Source organism: Nerophis lumbriciformis, linkage group LG06, assembly GCF_033978685.3.
Source record: "Nerophis lumbriciformis linkage group LG06, RoL_Nlum_v2.1, whole genome shotgun sequence".
Classification (NCBI taxonomy): domain Eukaryota; kingdom Metazoa; phylum Chordata; class Actinopteri; order Syngnathiformes; family Syngnathidae; genus Nerophis; species Nerophis lumbriciformis.
Window position 1 is genome coordinate 57,362,959 of NC_084553.2, and position 8,861 is coordinate 57,371,819.

The following is an 8,861-nucleotide window of genomic DNA, read 5'->3' on the forward strand; positions in this document are numbered from 1 at the left end:
CTAACGTAACCCTGCTTAAAAAAAATCACTGAACAAAAAGTATGAATAAGGTAGTGAACTGCAACAGATTCCCGTGTTTGCAATAACGTTATAACGTTAGCAGTGAGTTTACAGCCTCACTGATTTAACTACACAGCAAATAAAAGTCACGTTACTTAGCCAATAAACGTTATCTTTTATTCAAAACTTACCCTTCTTTGTGCAACTTCAAATGCCGGACGAAGTTGGAAGTTGTTGCCTCTCCATCAGCAATTCTCGAACCGCATGTGTTGCATACTGCAAACCGTTTTGTGTTGACCACCTCGTAATTTTTATACCCAAACAAAATTATTTTAGGTATCATTTTTTGTTCACTGGCGTGTGGTTTGGACATGTCTTCTTCCTTGGTTGTCCTGCAATTTGATTGGATGAATGCTGTGTGATGAAAACAAAGTAGATGTAATTTGATTGGCTGTTGTACTGAGAGCACACCAGCTGACACACGCAACGCTGATAGACAAGTACACAATGAAAAATACGGAGCGCTCCCGAATAACTTTTTCATCTTTGGGTTTTGGGGAAAGTAGCAAGTCATGTCAATTCAAAAGGCTCAAGTCCAAGTGAAGTCACAAGTCATTGATGTTAAAGTCTAAGTCGAGTTGCAAGTCTTTTTACATTTTGTCAAGTCGAGTCTAAAGTCATCAAATTCATGACTCGAGTCTGACTCGAGTCTGACTCGAGTCCAAGTCATGTGACTCGAGTCCACACCTCTGGTATTTGTTATGTCATTTCATATTTGGTGAGAATAAATACATACAATGCATAAGTATAAGTTCATATTGTACACATAATGTGATGAAAAAGTTGTTTCCTTGGGTTAGAATCAGATATAATTTAATAATCCCCGAGGGGAAATTAAAGGGGAACATTATCACAATTTCAGAATTGTTAAAACCATTAAAAATCAGTTCCCAGTGGCTTATTATCTTTTTCGAAGTTTTTAAATTTTTTTTACCCATCACGCAATACCCCTAAAAAAAGCTTCAAAGTGCCTGATTTTAACCACCCGTCCATTTTCCTGTGACGTCACATAGTGAAGCCAACACAAACAAACATGGCGGATAGAACAGCAAGCTATAGCGACATTAGCTCGGATTCAGACTCGGATTTCAGCGGCTTAAGCGATTCAACAGATTACGCCTGTATTGAAACGGATGGTTGTAGTGTGGAGGCAGGTAGCGAAAACCAAATTGAAGAAGAAACTGAAGCTATTGAGCCGTGTCGGTTTGAACCGTATGCAAGCGAAACCGACGAAAACGACACGACAGCCAGCGACACGGGAGAAAGCGAGGACGACTTCGGCGATCGCCTTCTAACCAACGATTGGTATGTGTTTGTTTGGCATTAAAGGAAACTAACAACTATGAACTAGGTTTACAGCATATGAAATACATTTGGCAACAACATGCACTTTGAGAGTGCAGACAGCCCAGTTTTCATCAATTGATATATTCTGGAGACATACCCTCATGTCAGCAGGCCAGGGAAGCTCGGGTCGATATTCTTCTCTTGATCATCTTCGGGACGGTGTGAGCCAAGACATCCAGGGGGTTTAGCTCGCTCGTCTGCGTGAACAAACTGCCGCCATTGCTTGCCGTGCTAGCGAGGTCCTTTGTCCCTGAATTGCTCACACACTCCGGCAGATTCAATGGGGGTCTGGCGGCAGATTTCTTTGACTTTATCGTTGGAAATGCATCTGCTTTGAGTGTCGCAGGATATCCACACATTCTTGCCATCTCTGTCGTAGCATAGCTTTCGTCGGTAAAGTGTGCGGAACAAACGTCCAATTTCTTGCCACTTTGGCATCTTTGGGCCACTGGTGCAACTTGAATCCGTCCCTGTTGGTGTTGTTACACCCTCCGACAACACACCGACGAGGCATGATGTCTCCAAGGTACGGAAAACAGTCGAAAAAAACGGAAAATAACAGAGCTGATTTGACTCGGTGTTTGAGAAAATGGCGGATTGCTTCCCGATGCGACGTCACATTGTGACGTCATCGCTCCGAGAGCGAATATTAGAAAGGCGTTTATTTCCCCAAAATTCACCCATTTAGAGTTCGGAAATCGGTTAAAAAAATATATGGTCATTTTTCTGCAACATCAAGGTATATATTGACGCTTACATAGGTCTGGTGATAATGTTCCCCTTTAAGGGGACGTTTTTTCTTTCTTGCCTCCTGTCTTTTCCTTGCTTGCTCTTTTTGTCTTGTCTTGTCTAAACTTTTTTTTGAAGCCTTTTTCTTTGCGCTGTCCTCCAAATCTAATCATCAGACATAGAATTGATTAGCTGGACTCTCGACTCAATTGACAAAATCTTTTCGACGAGGAAAATAGGTTCTGGGGAGCCTGGCTGCCCCGATAGAACCATTGCTGCGGGGTACGTGAGAGATTCCTGGGACAAATGGAGAATCATATGCCTCTCAGTCGTTTCCATCGAGGACGTGGAAGACATCTACCTATTTGGAACCATGATCACGGGGCACCTGCTGATTGGGCTGGGTATTGCTCTGGTGTATCGTCAAATTCGTAAGACGATGGCAGCCACTCGAGGAGCCCAAAGGCTGTTCGTCGCAATGGACAGATTGGGTCGTGCTGTGGGATCACAGTCTGGGACGATTTCTGAACTGAATCGCAAGATGGATCACATCATGGAGAAGCTTGCTGTAAAGGAAAAATTGGATATGAGAGCAGCCAGCATGGACGAGTAGAACAGGCAAGCCATTGTAATGCCTGCTCGAGAAAAAACAAAAATCCTTATCTACGATTTGACTCCCCCAAATGGCCTTGAGGACAAGAACAGGCTGTTCTGTAATCATCCCCTGAGGAATTTCAAAGATGGACGCTTTTGACCTCCCTCCATCCTCAATGACACGTGGAAGTCAAACTTTGCTTGCATAGCACGCAGACCGACACCAGGCAAATCAAATGAAATCAAATGTAAACAATCAAATGCAGATACTTTTTCTTATGCCTTCTGATCTCTCTCTCTCTCTCTCTCTCTCTGCCCACTACTTGCTGTCCATATCCTACCTAGTCAGACCTACACTGTTCCAATATCCATTTCTCTGTTCTCAATTGTTGATGACTGATGATAACAACCAAACCTAAGCCCCCCGCTCCCCTCCACACCCCGGATTGTAAATAATGTAAATAATTCAATGTGATTATCTTGTGTGATGACTGTATTATGATGATAGTATATATCTGATAGTATATATCTGTATCATGAATCAATTTAAGTGGACCCCGACTTAAACAAGTTGAAAAACTTATTGGGGTGTTACCATTTAGTGGTCAATTGTACGGAATATGTACTTCACTGTGCAACCTACTAATAAAAGTCTCAATCAATCAATCAAAAGGCCTATTAACACAACTCCACTACACTCAAAGACAATGGGCATATACACAAACACCCCCCCCCCCCCCCACCCCCACCCCCCACCCCCACCCCACGCCTTCACCACCGCTTGATTCCCCTTCGGGATTATGGACGGCTGAGTAGTGCTTTATAGCAGCAGGCCGACCTCCAGGGCCCCAACTCCCCCCCCCCCCCCCCCTGTTGCGAGTTGTTGTGATTATAAATGATAAATAATGTAACATGTTTATGTGTGCTCTGTGGCAAATTAGGTTTTATCCCTTGGACTCAGTCTGGACCCCCTCCCGAGGGTCCAGCCTTGGACTGATACTTTTTACTCTTCCCCCCTTTCCCAATATCACCTTTTTCCCACCTTTTTTAAGGAGCGCCGTAAGTGGCTGATCCGTTGGCGGTCCCGTCTTGTCTCCCTGTAACGTATGTCTGCTCTTAGTGGGACTGTGCCGAAAACGTAATTTCAGTTCTTATGTGTCTTGTACATGTTAAAGAATGGACAATAATAAAGCATCCTGAATCCTGAATATGTTCAGCACCATCCCATTTAAGAGTAGACAAACATTAATTTTAAAGTACCAATGATAGTCACACACACACTAGGTGTGGTGAAATTATCCAAGAACGTGTTGAGAGAAGAAATGCATAGAAAAATCCAAACCAAATCGTCCTTACTTCGTCCCTCCTTTGCTGCTCTTTGTCTCAATGTCTGGAGCAAGCTGTTCTAAAAGTGTCCACTGGATGTCACAAGAGCAATTCTGTTAGGACTAGCAAGAGGTACAAAGTAAAGTGTGGCTGCGGCTCCTCTCCCTCGACCCAAATGAAACTTAAAACCTGCCGTTTTATGTCTTCTGCGTCGAACACATCGTTATTTGTTACCTTTACTACCCCATAATGTCTCTGTCAAAAACGAAGAAACGTAACCCTTTTGAATAGTTTTTACCTCCGTTTCTTACGGCTTGTTGAGTTAGCACTGGATTGATACGTGGACATGACAAAGGAGGTATTTGATACCTGGAAGAGTTTACATGTTGTTGTTTTTTTGTTCAGTCCCAGAAAGACTGTGATTTAAAGTTTAATCCTGGTTTAGTCCAAGCTCATTCTGTTTTTGAAGCTGCAACAATTTCCTCAGAATCATTGGTACTTTAAATTTAACTTTATTTAAAAGGACAACCTCCCGGCGTGATGGACCGATGCACCACTTTCCTCTTGGGGGCGACACAGAGCCGTATGCATGACAACAACCTAATGTAAGGGCTCGTGCAAAGCCAACATATCAAGCGTGTAGCTTTCATTTTTAAGGAAACTTTTTAAAATGTTTTCCATTTTATAATTAGCCGAGAAATATGATGAACATTTCCAAGCATTTACAAGCACTTCACCCAAAATTCAAGCATTTCTCCATCCATCCATCCATCCATTTTCTACCGCTTGTCCGTTTCGGGGTCGCGGGGGGTGCTGGAGCCTATCTCAGCTGCATTCGGGTGGAAGGCGGGGTACACCCTGGACAAGTCGCCACCTCATCACAGGGCCAAAACAGATAGACAGACAACATTCACACTCACATTCACACACTAGGGCCGTTTTAGTGTTGCCAATCCACCTATCCCCAGGTGCGTGTTTTTGGCAGTGGGAGGAAGCCGGAGTACCCGCAGGGAACCCACGCAGTCACGGGGAGAACATGCAAACTCCACACAGAAAGATCCCGAGCCCGGGATTGAACCCAGGACTACTCAGGACCTCCGTATTGTGAGGCACATGCACTAACCCCTATTCCACCGTGCTGCCCTCAAGCATTTCTCAAACCTTGAAAACACAACATTAAAATCCAAACATTCTCTAGGTTTTTAAGCACCCGTACGAAACCCTGTAAGATGTTTTCCTGACATTTCAATGCGTTATAAAAAGAAAGGTAAAAATAAACTACGTCTGCAACATCCGTGTCAGTATTGGAGAAAGGTATGTACAAGTTTCACTTGCATCTTATTGCACATAACTGTGGTGCGTTCAAAGACCCTCGTATTGAAGTTAGAAACAGAGGCATCACTATGTTTTGAAGACGGGGGGGGACTTAACCCGTAGATGAGGCACAAATAATAATATAATCAAAGAAAAATATGTATCATTTGTGCTACTATCCACTGATGATAATCCGATGTGTATAAACTAATCTCTATTTTACAATTTGAAGTAAACATTTAGGGTAGTTGATTTAGATATGTTCAAGACACATCAATCCCATCTTTAAAAAGTCAAAAACCTCATGGGGATGTACGTTGCAAAACCAACTTTTCTTGCCGATTGGTACTTGTTTTTGTGTATTTGGGATCTGCATAAATCCTGAAAATGTGAACTCAAACCATGGAGGCATGGCAGAGATATTTATAAAACAATCTTGCTTTCCTTCATACTTCTTCCAAAAGAGACATTTAAAATTTGCACAAGTTACGCATTTTTCCCCAAGTGTGACGTCAGCGGGTATATCCATGTATGGTAGAAATGTACCCGCAGATCTTTGCATGAGTCCACCATTACAATCTGACGCTGTCGTCAATAAGCTCCTTCTTTTTTTCTATCCTCTTCTTGTGGGGCAGACTGGCTCGTACATGCACATGCATCCTCCATTGTTGCCATTTCTATGACAAAGTGACGTATAGTTCAAACTTATGTCTGTCTGTAGACTCGCTATGGAAGCGTTAAACTACAACCTGGCTGATGGGGAGAAGACGCAGTCGAAGTGGAGACAAGTAAATAAGATAACCCATAAAAACGGCGGATCCTGAAGAGAGGGCCAGGAAGCGGCTTGAAAACCGTCTGTAAAACATAATCTATGCAACATTTGACCAAAGAACCACCGTGACATGTAGACCACAAGGAAGTGTTTTAAATATATAATATGACCCCTTTGAGGTTTTTACATGCGTTTTAAAGAGATTTCAACCAATTCAGTGCAATAATGAATTTTTTGTGCATGTAAACATGTCAAGTGTGTGTATGAGGCGTTGACGTTGGGTTTAGGGTGGGATGGGGGATATTCAGGAGTACTTATGGGGGCCCAGAATTTATGATATTTAAATGTTTTTTTAAAAAGGCCACTACAAAATTTGCAGTATTCTCACACAGCACATTGCCACAGATGTTGCAAGTGTTGAGGGAGCATAGAGTAGACACTGTGTTACCCGGGATTTGCTCTAACATAATGCAATACAAAAATGTTTTTCGGAGAGTTTGGTAGACCAAGTGTAACCATACCAGCCCGGGACCTCCAGATCCTGCATCTTTACCTCCAAGATGGTCTGAGAGCAGCCACCCGGAAACAGTCGCTTTGCATAGCCAAAAAATGTCTGCCCAAACTGCCAGAAAGCGCCTCAGAGAAACTCATCTGCATGCTAGTTTATCATCACAACCGACTTGAGTGGGCTTATGCTCGCATTCGAGGTGTTCTCTTCGGGGATGAAGCCCGGTTTTCTCTGTACGCGGTTTGCTGATGTGGATCGAGGGATTTGTGGTGGCAGTGGGGTTATGATATAGACAGGCATATCTTACGGAGATTGAACACAAGTGCATTTTTTTGATGGTATTTTGATCCTACAGACATACTGTGAAGAGATCCCTGTTCATCCACAACCATCACCTCATGTTGCGTGGATCTGTACACAATTCCTGGAAGCTGAAAACATCCCAGTTCTTGCATGGCCACCATCTCATCTCAATTTTTGTTTCATCTGACATCACATGGACAAAGATAAGACCTTCTGGAGGAAAGTTCTGTGGTCAGATTAAACAAACATTGAGCTGTTTGGCCACAATACCCAGCAATATGTTTGGAGGAGAAAAGGTGAGGTCTTTAATACCAGGAACACCAATTCTACCGTCAAGCGTGGTGGTGGTAGTATTATACTCTGGGCCTGTTTTGCTGCCAATGGAACTGGTGCTTTACAGAGAGTAAATGGGACGGTGAAAAAGGAGGATTACCTCCAAATTATTCAGGACAACCTAAAATCATCAGCGCGGAGGTTGGGTCTTGGGCACAGTTGAGTGTTCCAACAGGACAATGACCCAAAAAGGAATGGCTAAATCAGGCTAGAATTAAGGTTTTAGAATGGCCTTCCCAAAGTCCTGACTTAAACGTGTGGACAATGCTGAAGAAATAAGTCCATGCCAGAAAACCAACAAATTTAGCTGAACTGCACCAAATTTGTCAAGAGGAGTGGTCAAAAATTCAACCAGAAGCTTGCCGATGGCTACCAAAAGCGCCTTATTGCAGGTAAACTTGCCAAGGGACATGTAACCAAATATTAACATTGCTGTATGTATACTTTTGACCCAGCAGATTTGGTCACATTTTCAGTAGATCATACTTGCCAACCCTCACGGATTTTCCGGGAGACTCCCGAAATTCAGCGCCTCTCCCGAAAACCTCCCGGGACAGATTTTCTCCCAAAAATCTCCCGAAATCCATGCGGACCTGAGTGACGTGTCGACAGCCTGTTTTCACGTCCGCTTTCCCACAATATAAACAGCGTGCCTGCCCAATCACGTTACAAGTGTAAAATGATCGAGGGCGAGTTCTTGGTTTCTAATGTGGGTTTATTGTTAGGCAGTTTCATCAACGTCCTCCCAGCGCGGCAACAACACACAACAACAGCAGTCACGTTTTCGTCTACCGTAAAGCAGTTCGTCTGCCGTAAACATCAATGTTGTGACACTCTTAAACAAGACAATACTGCCATCTACTGTACATGCATATGTGACACTAACATCTACGGCTTTTAGAGAGTGCAGTGCACAACTGCGCACACAACAAGGAGACGAAGCAGAATGCATCATCAGAGAGGGTGTTCAGCATGGTTAGAAAAATAGTGACAAATAGAACAAGGATGGACAATTCAACCCTTAACTCAACAATGAGTAGATGAGTGTTATGTGTGTGTATATGTGTAAATAAATGAACACTGAAATTCAAGTATTTCTCTTATATATATATATATATATATATATATATATATATATATATATATATATATATATATATATATACATATATATATATATATATCATCAGAGAGGGTGTTCAGCATGGTTAGAAAAATAGTGACAAATAGAACAAGGATGGACAATTCACCCCTTAACTCAACAATGAGTAGATGAGTGTTATGTGTGTGTATATGTGTAAATAAATGAACACTGAAATTCAAGTATTTCTCTTATTATATATATATATATATATATATATATATATATATATATATATATATATATATATATATATATATATATATATATATACACATATATATACATATATACATATATATATATATATATATATGTATATATATATATATATATTTATACATACATATATATATATATATATATATATATAATAAAATAAATAAATAAATAAATATATATATATATATATATATATATATATATATATATAT